Here is a 19,623-nt window from a genome sequence, read left to right on the forward strand (position 1 = left end):
ACACCATAATAAAAAAGCGAAAACAGGTGTTTAGCAATTTTTGCAAAGTAATTAAAAAGAAATAACTGAAATATCACATTTACATAAGTATTCAGACCCTTTACTCAGTACTTAGTTGAGGCACCTTTGGCAGCGATTACAGCCTCAAGTCTTCTTGTGTATGACGCTACAAGCTTGGCACACTGTATTTGGGTAATTTCTCCCATTCCTCTCTGCAGATCCTTTCAAGTTCTGTCAGGTGGATGGGGAGCGTCGACACACAGTCTTTTTTCAGGTCCCTCCAGAGATGTTCGATCGGGTTCAAGTCCGGGTTCTGGCTGGGCTACTCAAGGACATTCACAGACTTGTCACAAAGCCACTCCTGCGTTGTCTTGGCTGTGTGCTTAGGGTCGTTGTCCTGTTGGAAGGTGAACCTCCACCCCAGTCTGAGGTCCGGAATGCTCTGGAGTAGGTTTTCATCAAGGATCCCTCTGTACTTTGCTCCGTTCATCTTTCCTCGATCCTGACTAGTCTCCCAGTTCCTGCTGCTGAAAAACATCCCCACAGCATGATGCTGCCACCACCATGCTTCACTTTAGGTCTGGTATTAGCCAGGTGGATGAGCGGTGCCTGGTTTCCTCCAGACATGACGCTTGACATTAAGGCCAAAGAGAATCTTGTTTCTCATGGTCTGAGAGTCCTATAGGTGCCCTTTTGGCAAACTCCAAGCAGGCTGTCATGTGCCTTTTATTGAGGATTGGCTTCTGTCTGGCCACTCTACCATAAAGGCCTGATTGGTGGAGTGCTGCAGATATAATTGTCCTTCTGGAAGGTTCTCCCATCTTCACAGAGGAACTCTGGAGCTCTGTCAGGGTGACCATTGTGTTCTTGGTCACCTCCCTGACCAAGGCCCTTCTCCCCCAATTGCTCAGTTTGGCCGGGCGGCCAGCTCTCTGAAGAGTCCTGGTGGTTCCAAAGTTCTTCCATTTAAGAATGACGGAGGCCACTGTGCTCTTCAGGACCTGCAATGCTGCAGAAATTGTTTTATACCCTTCCCCAGATCTGTGTCTTGACACAACTCCTTCGTCTTCATGGCTTGGTTTTTGCTCTGACATGCACTGTCAACTGTGGGACCTTATATAGACAGGTGTGTTCCTTTCCAAGTCATGTCCAATCAATTTAATTTACCACTGGTGGACTCTACTCAAGTTGTAAAAACATCTCAAGGATATTCAATGGAAACAGGATGAACCTCAGCTCAATTTTGAGTATCATGGCAAAGGGTCTGAATACTTATGTAAATGTGATATTTCAGTTATTTCTTTTTAATTACTTTTGAAAAATTTCTAAACACCCGTTTTCGCTTCTTAATTCTGGGGTATTGTGTGTAGATTGATGATAAAAAAAATTTTTTAATCCATTTTAAAATAAGGCTGTAACGTAACAAAATGTGGAAAAAGTGAAGGGGTCTGAATACTTTCTGAATGCACTGTAAGTCAGATTGCTTGGATACGTGGAATTGAAGAAATTATTTTCTTTTGTTCGTTGTAAAAGGAAAGTGAGTGCTGGAGATTCTATTGGAGAGTTGATCAGAAGACGCATTAAATCTGTGTGGAAGTTTCTACACAGAGTTAATAAAATCAACCTGTTATGCACTCTTGGTGAATAGTATTTGCTCTTATTGATGGCCTTGCAATGTGTGAAGTACAATGCTTGCACTCAGCAGCTGAATGTTAGCATTCAGCCTTCAGTGATTTACCACATCATGAACAAGCATGCCTTGAAAACACTACCACTGAAATCATCTTAAATGAGCAGCATTCTGGGTTTTATCTCACTGAAGTATGATTGAAAGTCAGGAGATAAAATCAAAACGTCAAGTCAAGTTTATTTGTCACATACACATACACGATGTGCAGTGAAATGAAATGTCACACACAGTCCAGCAATAGAGTTGGAACCAGCATCAATGTCGAGAGAAATCAAGTTAATAGTTCAGATCTGCGACCCTTCAGAACCCCAACACAGATCTGACCACAGATGTTTCCGCTGTTTTCCCTGTCTTCCTCTTTCATAAGTTCATTAGTTCATAGAAGAAAGGGGAGAGGCAAGGAGAGGGGAGTCCAAGAAATGAAAGATGTATTTGATCCCTCAAAGATGCACTCCATTTAGCTAAAAAGAGAGAAGGTATTATACTGTTGGATTTATGTCCTACATTCATAAGGCCATAGGTCACAGGAGCAGAATTAGGCCATTCAGCCCATCGAGTCGGCGCTGCTATTCGATCATGGCTGATCTATCTTTCTCTCTCGACCCCATTCTCCTGCCTTCTCTGCAGCAACAATATGCCTAATTCCTAAGGGTTCCCAGTTCTGACAAATGCTTTGTGACCTGGAACATTGAACTCTCTTTAACACTCCACAGATGCTGCCTGGCCTGTTGATCTTATCTGCCTTATCCTGCCTCTTCACTGGAACATGCCGATTCTGAACTTCAATCAATCGGTCTTTAAATACAGACATACGAGATAACAGTTTCTCCCCCTTGTACTCTCCCGAACTCCTGCCTTATAAAGTAGTAGTTTGGCTTACTCCAGTTTTATACTTTCCCACAAGATCCAGGTGCCTCCCCATACGAAGCAATCTCAAAACCTATGCTGGGATAAATCAATAGGTGACGTGATGGGGTGACGGAAACCTCCCTGACCCTAAATGCCACCTATCCATGTTCTCCAGAGATGCTGTCTGACCCGCTGAGTTACTCCAGCATTTTGTGTCTCTCTTTAGTATAAACCAGTACCTTCAGTTCATTTTTATTACATTAAAACGTGTGGAGTTGTGATCACTATCTCCAAAATATTCTTTCACTGAAACACCATCTGGCCACCTGTCTTATGCTGTGTCATAGACACAAAACATTGGAGCAACTCAATAGTTCAGGCTGCATCTCTGGAGAAAAGGAATAGGTGACGTTTCGGGTCGAGACCCTTCTTCAGAACTGACCCAACCCGAAACGTCACCTGTTCCTTTTCACCAGCGATGCTGCCTGACCCACTGAGTCACTCCTGTTTTGTGTCCATCTGGTTTAAATCAGCATCTGCAGTTCCTTCCAACACATTGTGCTATGTCATTGTGGTTGCTATTTTAAATGCTGTAAAGTTTGTGGGTAATGGCCTAAAATCCTACTGTGAAATGTCAAGAAAGGATTGCAGGGTAAATTGGCATGAAGTTATTTTCAATATTTCAGGGTGGTGAATCTGTTGAATTTTTTTGCCACAGAAGGCTGTGGAGGCCAAGTCAATGGATATTTTTAAGGCAGAGATTAATAGATTCTTGATTAGCACGGGTGTCAGGGGTTATGGGGAGAAGGTAGGTGAATGGGGTTAGGAGGGAGAGATAGATCAGCCACGATTGAATGGCGGAGCAGACTTGATGAGCCAAATGGCTTAATTCTCCTCCAATCACTGATGACCCATTCTCCTACTTTCCCATAACCCCTGACACCCCTGACAGGTGGGAAAATACACTGAGTGATGAGTGGTCGTTTCCGACTTGTGGTTTGTGGGGAGATGTATATTTTGATGGGCCAAATGGCCTAATTCTACTCCTATCAGTTATGACCTTATGGAAGGTAGACACAAAATGCCGGAGTAACTCAGTGGGTCAGGCAGCAAATGCTGAGTTACTCCGGCATTTTGTGTTTACCTTCGATTTAAACCAGCATCTGCAGTTTTTTTTCCTACACAGTTCTGACCTTATAATATGTACAGCAATGTATTGCAGGTTTCTGCCAAAGCATGATTCAGAAATTACAGGCAAATGCATTTAAGTTAGAGTGGGTTTGAGTCTTGCTCTGTGTGGAGACCAGGGTTCGAGTTTGATTTTGCCCCAATGAGATGGTGGTGTTCTTACGTTGCTCCCGGCAGGAGGTATGTGGGCGATGCCATCTCATTTCCCTGCAAGGTGGCAGGCACAGATGAGCAAAACAATAACAAAATTATTGATATTGTCTTCATGTGTGTTATCCTCTGTTAGCTCGATGTTCAAATGGCAAATGTGGGAAATAGAAAAAAAATGCCCACTTGGCATTAATTAGCACGCTGCTGCTGAGAAAACTAATAGACTGTGTAGTCAAGAAAATAGAAACTGTGTAGGTAGCTGTTATAAGAAGTAAAACAAACTACCCATTTGACATTAGAGCGAGAGAGAGAGAGAGAGAGAGAGAGAGAGAGAGAGAGAGAGAGAGAGAGTGAATGTTTGAAGGCCATATGTTCCAAACAGAACGATAAAATCCTTACTTGCAGCAGGACCACAGAATATGTAAACATAGTACTCTGTAAACAATATAATAAACAAAAAAAGTCCAGTACATCTATATGTATAAATATATAAATGCGCACACACACACACGTATAGAAAACACAGACACACACACACACACACACACACACACACACACACACACACACACACACACGCATGCATAAAACAAACAAACAAGCAATAAGAGTGCAAATAATAGTGCAAAAAGACAAAATCGATGCTTCCAAGTAGATGTAGTTGAGATCTTATTTGGAGTTTAATAGCCTGACATCTGTAGAGATTTGCCTTGCAAAGAGATGTTCTGTATTAGATTGCTGAGTAGGTGGCTGATTTGGCAAATGGGATGCTTATTGCAGTGGGGGGGGGGGGGGGGGGGGTACTGTGCTCACGTAACAGTTCAGGATGAGATGCACAACTTTAAATCCAATCTAATATGCCTGCTGGATATAAAAGGAGACACAGCTCAATCTGCTATGAAAATAAAAGGCACAATGTGCTGGAGTAACTCAGAGGATCAGGCAGCATCTCTGGAGAACATGAATAGGTATCGTTTTGGGACACGAACCTTCCAACCCGGAACATCACCTGTCCATGTTCTCCGGAGATGTTGCCCGACCTGCTGAGTTGCTCCAGCACTTTGTGTCTTTTTTTGTCAGTGTCGACGGCACTCAAAACTTCATGAATTTTGAGGCTGTTGAATTTTGACACTTCTTCAGATGGCTGAGATTTATTTAGACAATAGACATTAGACAATAGGTGCAGGAGGAGGCTATTCGGCCCTTCGGCCCTTCAAGCCAGCACCGCCATTCAATGTGATCATGGCTAATCATTCTCAATCAGTACCCCGTTCCTGCCTTCTCCCCATACCCCCTGACTCCGCTATCCTTAAGAGCTCTATCCAGCTCTCTCTTGAATGCATTCTGAGAATTGGCCTCCACTGCCTTCTGAGGCAGAGAATTCCACAGATTTACAACTCTCTGACTGAAAAAGTTTTTCCTCATCTCCGTTCTAAATGGCCTACCCCTTATTCTTAAACTGTGGCCCCTTGTTCTGGACTCCCCCAACATTGGGAACATGTTTCCTGCCTCTAACGTGTCCAACCCCTTAATAATCTTATACGTTTTGATAAGATCTCCTCTCATCCTTCTAAATTCCAGTGTATACAAGCCTAGTCGTCACTGTTATTTCCGTCACTGCGATGAACACAGTGGTCAAATACCTTGAGAACATGTCTTGACGAATCTCAGGTTATTCATCTGGTTCTCCCCCCCTTGGACTCAGTGCTGTGCCCAGTCGGGGAGTGAGATGCTTGATACACAAGCACCTGAGTCCAATTCATCTGATGCCAAGTTTTTCACCCGCAGCATTGACTGTAGCATTGGGAGGCTTCCCTCCTCCCACACCGATCATTCCAAGCCCATAAGGTGTGTTCAGTTTTGCCTGATGCAAAAGTTTTGCCGGATGAGAACAGCCCTCGTAATTCCACGCCTACCAGGAATAAGCAGGTATTCCCTGACAGGTTTTAAGAGTCTCAAACTCCATAATCAGACATTGCAGACGAATAGGATTTTATTCAGTCCAATTAAGCAGTGACAGGTGGTGCATCTGATTGAAGATTGCATCTCATCTGGTCCCAGGGTGCAAAATCTCTCGCCCACTTGTTTGATATGCTGGCAACAGCCAATTCAACAAAGTAGAATCTGGGGCGGCACGGTGGCGCAGCGGTCGAGTTGCTGCCTGACAGCGCTAGAGACCCGAGTTTGACTCCGTTTGTGCGGAGTTTGTACGTTCTCCCTGTGACAGTGTGGGTTTTCTTCTGGAGCTCTGGTTTCCTGCCACACTCCAAAGAAGTGCAGGTTAGTAGGTTAATTGGCTTCGGTAAAAATTGTAAGTTGTCCCTAGTGTGTAGGATGGTGCTACTGTACCGGGTGATTGCTGGTCGGCGTGGTCTCGGTGGGCCGAAGGGCCTATTTCCACACTGCATCTCTAAAGTTTAAAGGGTACTAGAAAAAGTGGACCCGTTGGGCCCAAACCTCTCCTGCATTGGTGCAGCACCCTGTCCTCCCCCCTCTCTCCTCAACCCCCCTCCCCTCTCCCTTCTCCCCCACTCCCCCCTCCCTCCTCCCCTCCCCCTCCCCTCCTTTTAATCTTTAAAATGTGAATAACTTTAAAAATATAACACCGATTTCAATAAAACTACTTGCATTATCACTAAAGTGACAATGGTGAGTAAGGTGGGCCTAAACTTGTCGCGCTATCGTGTACCATTTTGGCTGAAGTTCAGTCACAAACAAGATACAAACAAGAGTTTTAGTATATAGATGTGGGGGCAGAGAGCGGGGAGCTACACAGAACGACCGTCCCACCCCACAACTACCCCCAGCAAATCCAGGTGAGTCCCACTATTCCCAAGTGGGGGGAAGTGGGGTTAACTTTAAACAAAACTGCCCACATCCTGATTTACTGTAATAAACAAACTCATCAAGCTGAGAAGAGCGCAGAGAAGGTTTGCGAGAATGCTGCCAGGACTCGAAGCTTGAGTTGTGGGGAGAGAATGAGCAGGCTGGGGACGTTATCCCATGAATCAGAGGAGGCTGAAGATGATCTTATCACGATGTATAAAATCATGAGAGGAATAATTGGGTGAATGCACAGAGTATTTTACCAGAGTAGGGGAATCAAGAACCAGAGGACATAAGTTCAAGGTGAGAGGGAAAGATTTAAACAGAAAGTAAGGGGCAACTTTTTCAATCGGATATTATGGAACAAGCTGCCAGAGGTCATTGAGTTGATATTCTGAAAGCATTTAAATGACTTTGGACAGGTACTTGGAATGGAAGGGTTTCGAGTGCTGTGGGCCAAATGTAGGCACATTATGTGGTGCAAACAAATGCTACAATTCAACGACATGTATTTCGCCAGATGACACAGAAAGTGGGGGAAAGCATTGCTCAGTTTGTCACAAGATTGTCAAGGTCAATGACCAAGAAGTGACAGTTCATGAGGCAGAAAAGAAAGGGGGAGCAAAGCTCTGTGCAGACAGGAAACGAGGTGCCAGGCCATCAGATGTGATGCCAGGAGATGAGGTGCTAGTGAGGAGGGAAAGTCCAAGCAAAACAGACACACCCTTCTTTGCACAACCACACACAGTTTATGTTAGAGTGTGTTTACTATATCCGGATCCAAGGTGAGGATCTGACAGCGACTAGGTCCTGATGCTTTCCGAGGATCCTGAAAGACCTTCTAATATTGGCCTCAGTGACTGAGATTGCAACACCATCGGGGGGCTATGGAAGGGCTAGGAGGCACATCAGTACATGGATTAGAAAGGTTTAGAGGGACAAACTCGGGCATGTTGTAGACTAGTGTAGATGGGGCATCTTGATCGGCGCGGACTAGTTGGGCCAAAGGGGCTGTTTCCCTGCTGTATGACTCAAGACTCTTACGACTTTAGAGATACAACATGGAAACAGGCCCTTCGGCCCTCCAAGTCCGCGCGACCAGCGATCATCCTGTACACTAACACTGTCCCACACACTAGGGACAATTTACAGTTTTACTGAAGCCAATTAATTAAAATCTGTACACCTTTGGAGTGTGGGAGGAAACCAGAGCACCCACAGAAAGAAAACCTATACGGTCACAGGGAGAACGCACAAATGTACAAACTCATTACAGACAGCTCCCGTAGTCAGAATCGAACCTGGGTCTCTGCTGTTGCCAGGCAGCAACTCTACCGCTGCGCCACTGTGCCGCCCTTTATGACTCTTATGAGTATGACTCTTTGCACATGTGTCATAACCTGTGATGAGCTGCGTTAAAACAGACCCTCATTGTGTGACTCGAAGGTAGACACAAAATGCTGGAGTAACTCAGCGGGTCAGGCAGCATCCCCGGAGAGAAGGAATGGGTGATGTTTCAGGGTCGAAACCCTTCTTCAGACTGGGTCTCGACCCGAAACGTCAACCATTCCTTCCCTCCTGAGATGCTGCCTGACCCGCTGAGTTACTCCAGCATTTTGTGTCTACCTTCGATTTGAACCAGCATCTGCAATTATTTTCCTACACTCATTGTGTGACTGATTGTGTCAAGTTTGCTGGTTTTATATTTGTCCTGAAGGCTCACAATGTAGATAACAAAACTTGCATCATATTTTCTTCCAACTTGAGATTGATGAAGTGAATCTTTCGGGTGGATTAGTTGTGTGCATGGTGTCTCGGTTATATTCTTTTTGAAGTTTGGTTCTTTGAGAAAAATATGGCCCAAGGGATGGAAAGCGGAGCAGAGTGTACTAATTAGCTGGATTACTTTGGTCAAAATGCTTGAGAGAGCTTGAGTGAGAAATGGCAGAGAGTTGTCGATGTAGCCCAGCTCATCACACAGACCAGACTTCCCACCACTGACTCCATCTACACTTCTCACTGCGTCAGGAAAGCAGTCAACGTAATCAAGATGGCCCACCCTGGTCATTCCTCCTTCTTCTTAATCCCCTCGTGCAGAAAGTACAGAAGCTCAAAAGCGGTCACCACCAGACTCAGGAACAGCTTCGTCTCCTCCGTTATCAGGCTTCTGAATGGTCTTTATATAAGCTAGAGTACTGTCAGATTCACCTCTACCCCATTGTGGACATTGGACTTTGTCTATGGAACTGATGCGCTACAATGCTGAGAACTATATTCTGCACTCTATCTTTCCCTTTGATCTATCTATTATAATTGAGTTTGACTTGATTGTACCTTGAACAGTACATCCGATCTGTTTGGATAGCATGTAAAACAAAGCATGGTTGGTATGATGAATTCGCAATTAGACTGGGACTGCAAATTCATAAGGTTTTCTCTGCAGCCTTTATCACATCGTATTTGAATTTCTGCCTTGTTACATTTATTGGAATAAGCTAATCCATTATATTAGGCTGCAAAGTGGCACAGGTAGTGGAGCTGCTGCCTCATTCACAGCGCTAGAGACCCGAGTTCGATCCTCACCTCGAGTGCTGTCTGTGCGGAGTTTGCACGTTCCCCCAGTGGCCGCGTTGGTTTCCTCCGTGCGCTCCGGTTTCCTCCCAAATCCCAAAGACACGTGAGTTTGTCGAGTAATTGGCCTCAGTAAATTGCCCCTTGTGTGTTGGGAATGGATGGGAAAGTGGGACAACATAGAACTGGTGTGAATGGATTATGGATGGTCAGTATGGACTCTGTGGGCCGAAGGGCCTGTTTCCGTGCTGTTCCTTTCAATCCATATACTTTCCTCTTTTATGGAGATCTCAACTTACTATTTTGGCACCTTATGATCCTTTTTTAACTTCCCTCAATGGAGTTGATTGTCTCCCCACTTCTAATACTACTTCAGGGGGTATGGGGAGAAGGCAGGAACGGGGTACTGATTGAGAATGATCAGCCATGATCACATTGAATGGTGGTGCTGGCTCGAAGGGCCGAATGGCCTCCTCCTGCACCTATTATCTATTGTCTATTGTCTATAATACAAGCTAGCTATTGATCGACTTGCTTGTAAAAATAACTCACCGTTCCGAAAGAAACATTTGTATTTAATAACTGTGTTTTAGGTTCAAATAATTTTAGTAATTAAATGCTTTTCCAATTTTATTTTTGGGTGAGCAGAGGTCATAATATATCAAAGTTGATGCATGGTGTGTGTATTAGTGACTCAAGGATTTTATTGTGTGTGTAGGCAAGCAAATGGCTTTGTCGACAAACTATTATTCTTTCTTGGTGATTAAGTAGCAGAGTCACCAGCCAACTCTATCAAAGGATAATCTTATCTGTTGCACGACATTCCAATTTTTTACTGATTTAGCTTACCTTAGTTTAAAGATACAGCATGGAAACAGGCCCTTCGGTCCACCGAGTCCATGCCAACCATCGATCACCTGCAAACCAACTCTATGTTATGCCACTTTTGCATCCTACACACTCGGCTCAATTTACAGAAGCCAATTAACCTACAAACCTGCGCGTCTTTGCAGATTAGAAAGAAACCAGGGCACCTGGAGAAAACGCATGCGGTCACAGGGAGAACGTACAAACTTCATACAGACAGAAGCTGTGGTCAGGATCGAACCTGGGTCTCTGGTGCTGTGAGGCAGCAACTCTACTGCTGTGCCACTTTGCCACCCAATGATGTAGTGATGTAGACATCAATCCAAGCCTGGTCTGTTCAAAACCAGTACCTATTTTAAACATGGCTTAATAAACTGGGAAACAGCTCCAAAAAATAGTCATGTGAAAAACGTGTTTAACTCTCATATGTACTAGGATCAGAACAATTAAATTCTCACTTGCTGCATGTTAACAGGCCCACCAGCACAGTAACACACAACATAATTAATTAATAATCGTAACACTAGGTGACTATAATTGAGCAGAGCCAAAGTCCGTGATGCAACCAAAGACACAGTCCATAAAACCTCCCCCATATGTTTTCTGCAGAGAACACTCCGCAACTTCTGGGTTCACTCAACCCTTCCCACCCAAACCACCCCCTCCCTCGGTGCAATCCCTGGTATCCACAGGAGATGCAAGATCCCTCCCTGCACCTCCTTCCTCACCTCTACCCAGGACCCCAGCAGCACTTGCAAGTGAGACAGAGGCCCACGTGCGTCCACTCCGAACTCATCTACTGCATCTGGTGCTCCCAAAGTGGCTTCCTTTACATCAGCAAGACCGAGCAAAGACTTGACAACTGTTTTGTTGAACACTTGCACCAGGTTTACCAAGGCCCCCTGGATCTTTCGGTTGCCAGCCATTTTGAATTCCCCTTCTCATTCCCATACCGACCTTTCTGTAATGGGCCTCCTCCATTGCCAGAGTGAGGTCACACAGAAATTGGAGGAAGACCACCCTATATTCCGCTTGGGGATCTTACAACCCAATGGTAGGAACATTGAATTCTCCAAATTTAAGTGACAACCCCCCCCCTCTCTTTTCTGTACCTCCCCACCCATTTCTCCCGTCCTTCCTTCTGCCTTTACATTTACTTAATTTTGCTCCTTATTTGACACCCTATCGCCTCCTTGTCATGTCTAACATTTGTCCATCCATCTGCCAGACAACCCCTCCTCACCTTTAACCACCTATCAATTGCCAGGTTTATGTCTGGCCAAACCTTGTTTCCAGCTCCATTCCCTCCACTACAATCAGTCTAAAGAAGGGTCCTGACCCAAAACGTCACCTACCCACTTCTTCCACAGGTGCTGCCTGACCCGCTAAGTTACTCCAGCAATTTGTGTTTTACCCATGGATTTCAACCATTATCTTTGTGTGGCCACGGAGGGTTACGATATGATACGATACAACTTCATTTATCCCAGGAGGGAAATTGGTTTGCCAACAGTCACAACAGAGCGCTCCTCAGGTTGACCAAAGTGTCATGGAGGGGGTGAGCTGTATTGTTCAAAATGCTCCACAGTTTGAGGAGCATCCTCCCCTCCAAGACCATCTCCAGTGAATCCAATTTTAGTTGAGAGAAATTCTCAATTGAAATTCAGAGCAACCTCTTCTTTTGGCAAATGTATGGTGGTTATAATCGATTTGAGTAGAGTATTTCTGGGGTTAGTGTTGTGCAATGCTCAATGACCTGATGGTAGCAGGGTAGAAGCTGTTTTTGATCCTGGTGCTCAGACTCCTTTACCTTTAGAGATACAGCAGGGAACTTAGATCCCTTAAATATACCTGGACTATCTCTGACATCTCCCTCCCGTTTCTGGACCTCACCATCTCCATCACAGGAGAAAAATTAGTGACGGACATTTATTACAAGCCCACCGACTCGCACAGCTATCTGGACTACACTTCTTCCCACCCGGTCCCCTGCAAAAAGTCTATCCCCTACTCCCAATTCCTCCGTCTACGCCGCATCTGTGCCCGGGATGAGGTGTTTCAGACTAGGGCTTCCGAGATGTCCTCGTTTTTCAGAAAACGGGGCTTCCCCTCCTCCATTATAGATGAGGCTCTCACTAGAGTCTCTTCTACATCCCGCAGCTCCGCTCTTGCTCCCCATCCCCCCACTCGCAACAAGGACAGGATCCCCCTCGTTCTCACCTTCCACCCCACCAGCCAGCGGATCCAACATATCATCCACCAACATTTCCGTCACCTACAACAGGACCCCACCACTGGCCATATCTTCCCATCCCCTCCCCTCTCTGCATTCCGCAGAGACCGTTCCCTCCGCAACTCCCTGGTCCACTCGTCCCTTCCTACCCAAACCACCCTAACCCCGGGCACTTTCCCTTGCAACCGCACGAGATGCAACACCTGTCCCTTTACCTCCCCCCTCAACTCCATCAAAGGACCCAAACATTCTTTCCAGGTGAGACAGAGGTTCACCTGCACCTCCTCCAACCTCATCTATTGCATCCGCTGCTCTAGATGTCAACTCATCTATATCGGCGAAACCAAGCGCAGGCTCGGCGATCGCTTCGCTGAACACCTGCGCTCGGTCCGCATTAACGCCACTGATCTCCCGGTGGCCCAGCACTTCAACTCCCCCTCCCATTCCCAGTCTGACCTCTCTGTCATGGGCCTCCTCCAGTGCCATAGTGAGGCCCGCCGGAAATTGGAGGAGCAGCACCTCATGTTTCGCCTGGGCAGTTTGCAGCCCGGTGGTATGAACGTTGACTTCTCCAACTTCAGATAGCTCCTCTGTCCCTCCCTTCCCCTCCTCCTTCCCAGATCTCCCTCTATCTTCCTGTCTCCACCTATATCCTTCCTTTGTCCCACCCCCGACATCAGTCTGAAGAAGGGTCTCGACCCGAAACGTCACCCATTCCTTCTCTCCCAAGATGCTGCCTGACCTGCTGAGTTACTCCAGCATTTTGTGAATAAATCGATTTGTACCAGCATCTGCAGTTATTTTCTTATACAGCAGGGAACTAGGCTCCCTTGGTCCACTGAGTCCACGCCGACCAGCGATCTCCTCACACTAACGCTATCCTACGCACACTTTGGGACAATTTACATTTATACCAAGCCAAAGGTAGCACAAAATGCTGGAGTAACTCAGCGGGTCAGGCAGCATCTCAAGAGAGAAGGAATGGGTGACGTTTCGGGTCGACACCCTTCTTCAGACCTGAAACGTCACCCATTCCTTCTCTCCTGAGATGCGGCCTGACCCGCTGAGTTACTCCAGCATTTTGTGATACCTTCGATTTGTACCAGCACCTGCAGTTATTTTCCTACACACTTTATACCAAGCCAATTAATCTACAAACCTGTACGTCTTTGGAGTGTGGGAGGAAACTGAAGATCTTGGAGAAAACCCACGCAGGTCATGGGGAGAACGTACAAACTCCGTACAGACAGCACCCATAGTCAGGATCAATCCCGGGTCTCTGGTGCTGTAAGGCAGCAACTCTACCGCTGCGCCATTGTACTTCCTTCCTGATAGTGGTAGGGAAATGACAGCATGGCCAGGGTGATGTGAGTCTTTGATGATATTGGCTGCTTAATGTTGGAAGTGTAACTGGTGTGATGACATGTCCCCTTTAAGATCTGCGACTCTCCCAGTCTCAAGCAAACGAGCCACAGCCAAGTCCAATTAAGGGTAATTGGACCAATGAACCTTATCCTACAGACCTACCCCTTATAAATCCTGGGGCCGCCGAGGGGAAGATGCATGGATGACTCTAGAACCTCTTGTTGCTCCTCCACAAATAAAGCCCATCAGGTGAGTTCACCTTCTGGTTTCTGCACACAAGTGTGTTCATTATTGACATGGTATCATGACTGATGCCACACTGGATATATTGTCATGGCGGGGGACTGAGCACTCAGCCTTGAGATGCTCTTGTGTTAATAGTCATCAAGGAGGAAGTCTGGAGAAGGGTACTGACCCAAAATGTCACTTATCCACAGTCTCCAGAGATGCTGCCTGACCCACTGAGTTTCTCCAGCACTTTGTTTAAAGCAGAACCTGCAGTTCATTGTTTCTACCCTAGGATGTGCTGTTGCCAATTTGTACTGATGGTGTTCTGCTGAAGATCAGGTTGAGGATACAATTAGTATAAGAAGATAACTGCAGATGCTGGTACAAATCGAAGGTATTTATTCACAAAATGCTGGAGTAACTCAGCAGGTCAGGCAGCATCTCGGGAGAGAAGGAATGGGTGACGTTTCGGGTTGAGACCCTTCCTGACCTGCTGAGTTACTCCAGCATTTTGTGAATAAATACCTGAGGATCCAATTACCTTGGTCTGAGCAGCTCCAGGTCTGTGTTTGCTGAGGAGTCTGGAGGGGATGGTGTTGAATGCTGAGCTCTGGTTGGTGAACAAGACCTTGATAACATGAAGCAATGAGGAACTGCAGGTGATGGATTTACCAAGGAAAGACACAAAATGTTGGAGTAACTCAGTGGGTCAGGCATCATCTCTGGATGGAAGGAATGGAGGATGTTTCTGGTCGAGACCCTTCATGACCTGAAATTTCCCCCATTCTTTATCTCCAGAGATGCTGCCTGTCCTGCTGAATTACTCCAGCTTTTTGTGTCTATCTTTGACTTTTAAAGTGGTCTCTTCTTTTGGAAAATATTTGGTGATTAAAATTGATGTGAGCGGAGTACTTTTGCTCATGTATAACTGTTATTGGCAAGCTACCCAAACACAAAGATGTTACTTTAATCTTTACAATTAACTGATTTTTTACCTTACTTTTTGCATCTTATCACTGGGATGTAAGTGGCTGACTACAATAATGAACTTGGGTTCCTGCAGCTGTTAGTTTTTAAAAGCCTTTGTACAATGGCAAAGAATGACCTTGGAAATTCTTGGTTTATTAGGTTGAGATGTATGTATATATCTTTTCCCATCAGGCAAGAGTTACAGAAGTCTGAAAATGCACACCTCCAGATTCAGAGACAGTTTCTTCCCAGCTGTTATCAGGCAACTGAACCATCCTATCAACAGAGCAGTCTTGACCTCTCATCTGCCTCATTGAAGACAATTGGATTATCTTTCATTGAACTTTACAGGACTTTGTCTTGCACGGAAACATTATTCCCTTCATGTATCTGTCGATTATAATTGTGTATAGTCTTTCTGCTGACTGCTTAGTATGCAACTGAAACCTTTTCACCACCTCGGAACTCATGAGGATAAACTAAATAACTTATAGCAGTTCTCTCTGTACCTGGTCGAATGTCTTAAAGCGTTAGCTAAAGCAAGACTTGGCGAAGAAGCAATGTATTTAAATCTTTTGCTCATGGCCTATCTAATGTTTATCATGATATATCCCAGCCTTGGGTAGGACAAATAACTACATAATCCCCTGTGTTCAGTTAATGTTATAATTCCATTGTTTTTCGCTGCTGGTTTACATTTGTAACTTGAACTTGTAGTGGGTCTGGACGCAGCAGGAATCAGGCAAGATTAGAACGGAGATGAGGAAGAACTTTTTCAGTCAGAGTGGTGAAGGTGTGGAATTCTCTGCCTCAGAAGGCAGTGGAGGCCAGTTCGTTGGATGCTTTCAAGAGAGAGCTGGATAGAGCTCTTAAGGATAGCGGAATGAGGGGGTATGGGGAGAAGGCAGGAACGGGGTACTGATTGAGAGTGATCAGCCACGATCGCATTGAATGGCGGTGCTGGCTCGAAGGGCTGAATGGCCTACTCCTGCACCTATTGTCTATAAGACGCCAGGTAAGGATTAACAATAACTTTAATGCAGCATCAGAACATCCACTCTCTTCAGTCTCCCGCACGAGTAAACTCTAGCCCCTTTAGGCAAACCCCGTAGCACCAGACCCCTCTACAGCCCTGTCCACTCAGTGCTGAGGGGGATGACCCAGGGAGTGGCCTAATCTCCCCCTGTCCACTCAGTGCCGAGGGGAATGACCCAGGGAGTGGCCTAACCCCCGGGCACCGCCACAAACTTGTGCAATAAATACACAATCATTTCTAATTGAATTTTATGGGCCAATAATTTGATTTAGAGCTTCAGTGTTAAATGTGGAGGCAGAAGAAGAAAAAATGATTGTAACCAAATGCGTTGGCACAGTGTTGGTGTGGGGTTGGTACCTAAGCAACAGGAGAGGAATTCTAGGAACCGATCTAACTGAATCGCATGCAAGGCATGATTCACAGAGCCTTTCGTTAAACAAAGCCGCCCTAGTTATTGCAGCAAATTAGGTACCGAGCTAACATACTGTAATTTCAAAACCCAACAAATTCAATTCTTAAAATGTTAAAGTTGTCTTAATTTCTCGATCAATTGTCATAATCATCGCTCTGTGAAGTTGCCACAGTGTGGCTTAGTTTCTTCAGTTCTTTTTTCAAAAGCATTACTGAGACAAAGGGACATTGTACATTCCTGGCTTCATTTGGCTCGGAGTAAAATGATCAACAGAAGAACACAACAGGAGCAGCTATACACAATTGGTCTTCCCAGCCTCCCCCACAGTTCAGTATCACCGTGGCTGATGTGTGCTCCTCTTCTGTGCCAGTTTCCCGAGTTTAAGATCATTTATTTACTTCTTGAAATGCGCCTTGTTTAAAGACGCCTTCACAATTCCCTGGAGTAGACAATCTCGGAGTTTCTCCCGAATCGACAAAAAGACATTCCCGAGCACCCCAGTATGAAATGGCCGTTCGCCCATCTTGTAACAATGTTCCCTTGCTTGAAGTACACTGGTAGAAGCATGGTGACATCTACCCTCTCAAGCTCTCTAGTATCGCGTATGTTTCAATAAAATCACCCCTCATTTTCTAAACACCAAAGAATAAAGGATGTATTCAATATATTTTCATTTGTTGATTTTGAATAATAACTCTGATTGCACAGAAAGGGTGCAGAGGAGATTTACTGAGATCTTAATAGTCGTACAGTCCCATCGCCTCAATTTGCCCTCACCGGCCAAACATGTCCCATCCACACAAATCCCACCTGCCTGCGTTTGGCCCATATCCCTCTAAACCTGTCCTATCCATGTACCTGTCCAAATGTTTCTTAATTGTTGCTGCAGCACCTGCCTCAACTACCTCCTCTGGCAGCTCGTTCCATAAACCCACCCCCCTCTGTTACCCCTCAGGTTCCTATTGAATCTTCCCCCCCCCCCTACCCCCCCCCCCCCCCCCTCCTCACCTTAAACCCATGTCCTCTGTTTCTCGATTTTTCCCTTGCTCTGAGCAAGAGATAAACTTTGGATATTTGGGAGAACTTGGGGAGTTAGGACAGTTCAATTTGCACCAGGAAAGCAGGTGAGCACCTTTTCAAATGCTGAGAGATTTTGATTTGTGGCATAGAGAAAGTCTATTGCTTATTGAGTAGTGATTAAAGATTTGCAATGAGTGGGGAGTTGGATTTCTCTGTACCAATGGAATACGAAGACTAATACCATGGGAATATAAGATGCTGATGAGGGATTTGGGATGGGTGTAACTTCAAAGGAGGTTTTAGAATGTATGTGTTGGCAAGCTCTTTGAGTTTTAGATTGAGGTGTAGGCGTGATATGTAATGGCAAGGGAAGGGATGTTACTTAACACTGCTGGTTGCAACTTGTTCAGTAAGAGAGGATAGAATATGAAAAGGTGGGATGGCAGGACTTTGTTTTGAACAAAGATCCTGCCAAGGCACGAAAAGGGAAGATAAACACAAAGCTGCAGTAACTCAGCAGGTCAGACCGCATCTCTGGAGAAAAGGAATAGGTGATATTTCGGGTCAAGGCCCTTATTTAGATTTGACCCGAAACGTCACGTATTCCTTTCCTCCAGAGATGCTGCCTGTCCCGCAAATTTACTCCAGCATTTTGTGTCTATCTTCAGTGTAAATCAGCATCTGCAGTTATTTCCCACACAATAATAATAATAATACATTTATTTTATATAGCGCTTTTCAAGATACTCAAAGACGCTTTACAAAGCAAACAAGACATAAAAACAAACAAACAAACAAAAGATTTGTCCTGACGGAGAAGCGGCGAACAAGCAGCGCCAGCGTCCTCCCCCGTCAGGGTCCGGCAGTAGACAATAAAGAACACAAGACACACAATTACAATTTAACACAAACAACCATCACAGTGATTGCTCCAGGCACACCCTCACTGTGATGGAAGGCAAAGAAAAGTCTTATCTCCTCCTCATTCTTCTCCCATGGTCAGGCAGTCAAACTGCTGCCTCGAGGCGATCGAGGCTCCCGACTTTTGAAGCCCCCGCCGGGCGATGGAAAGTCCCAGGCCGAGCCGAGCAGTCCGATGAAGGTCCTAAGCCCCCACCGGGCGATGGAAAGTGCCGCGGCCGAGCCACGCAGGGCGATGAAGGTCCTGCGAGCGGGTCGATCGAACCTCGCGCTTCGGGGCGGTCGAAGCTGCTACGGTTGGAGCTCCCGAAAGCTGGCCGCCAGCCAGGGACCTGCGAGCTCCCGATGTTGCGGTCTGCAGGGCCCCACGGCCAAAGCCTCTGAGATGGTAAGTCCAGGCCCTGCGACCGGAGTCTTCAAGGTCGATCCCAGCTGGAGGCCCCCGACTCCACGGTGTTAGGCCGTAGCGCGAACGGAGATGCGACACGGAAAAAGGTCGCATCTCCATTGAGGAGGAGATTGGAAAAAAATGTTTCCCCCACTCCCCCACATATACAGAGCTAAAAATAAATCAAAATATACATTTAAACGATAACAAAGACAAAAAAAGACAGAGAGACTGCCGGTGAGCCGCAGGGTGCAGCCACGCCCCCTTTTTTTTTGAAATGGAAGATGTATTTGAGGGCTCAAAGATTCACTTTGTTTGGCTGTAAAAAGAGAAGGTATTATACTGGTTTTCCAGTTGAGACATAGGTTCACGTGCACCTTTTCAGGACTCGACTTCTGCATTTGGTGCTCTGTCGCCTTCTCCTCAATATTCCAGCATCTGCATCCTTGTGTTTCAAGGCATGGACTCGGAGGAATGTTTTCATGGTGTATCTTTCACTCCATCAAACTGGATTACTGCAGGTGCAGGGATCCTTGCGTTTCATAACCCTTAAGGGCAGAATTAAGCCATTCGGCCCAATAAGCCTATTCCGCCATTCACTCATGGATGGTCTATCTTTCCCTCTCAACCCCATTCTCCTGCCTTCTCTCCGTAACCTTTGACACCCTTACTAATCAAGAACCTGTCAATCCCTGCTTTAAAAATACCCAATTTCTTGGCCTCCGCTGCTGTCTGTGGCAATGAATGCCACAGATTCACCACCCTCCGGCTACAGAAATTCCTCCTCAGCTTCTCTTTTCTGAAGGTACGTCCTATTATTCTGAGTCATGGACTGCTACATAGTAGAGCATCATAATAAATGCGTATCTGCCATTATAACTTCCCCTGGCAATTCGTTCCAAATACCCCC

The 19,623-nt window shown here is 45.7% G+C and overlaps 1 protein-coding gene across 1 annotated transcript in view; it reads left to right on the forward strand.

Moving 5' to 3' along the window:
* LOC144593406 (CUB and sushi domain-containing protein 1-like) overlaps positions 1-19,623 on the forward strand; it is a 1,892,487-nt gene that overhangs the window by 279,949 nt on the left and 1,592,915 nt on the right. The window lies entirely within an intron of this gene.

This window comes from Rhinoraja longicauda, chromosome 5, assembly GCF_053455715.1.
Source record: "Rhinoraja longicauda isolate Sanriku21f chromosome 5, sRhiLon1.1, whole genome shotgun sequence".
NCBI lineage: Eukaryota > Metazoa > Chordata > Chondrichthyes > Rajiformes > Arhynchobatidae > Rhinoraja > Rhinoraja longicauda.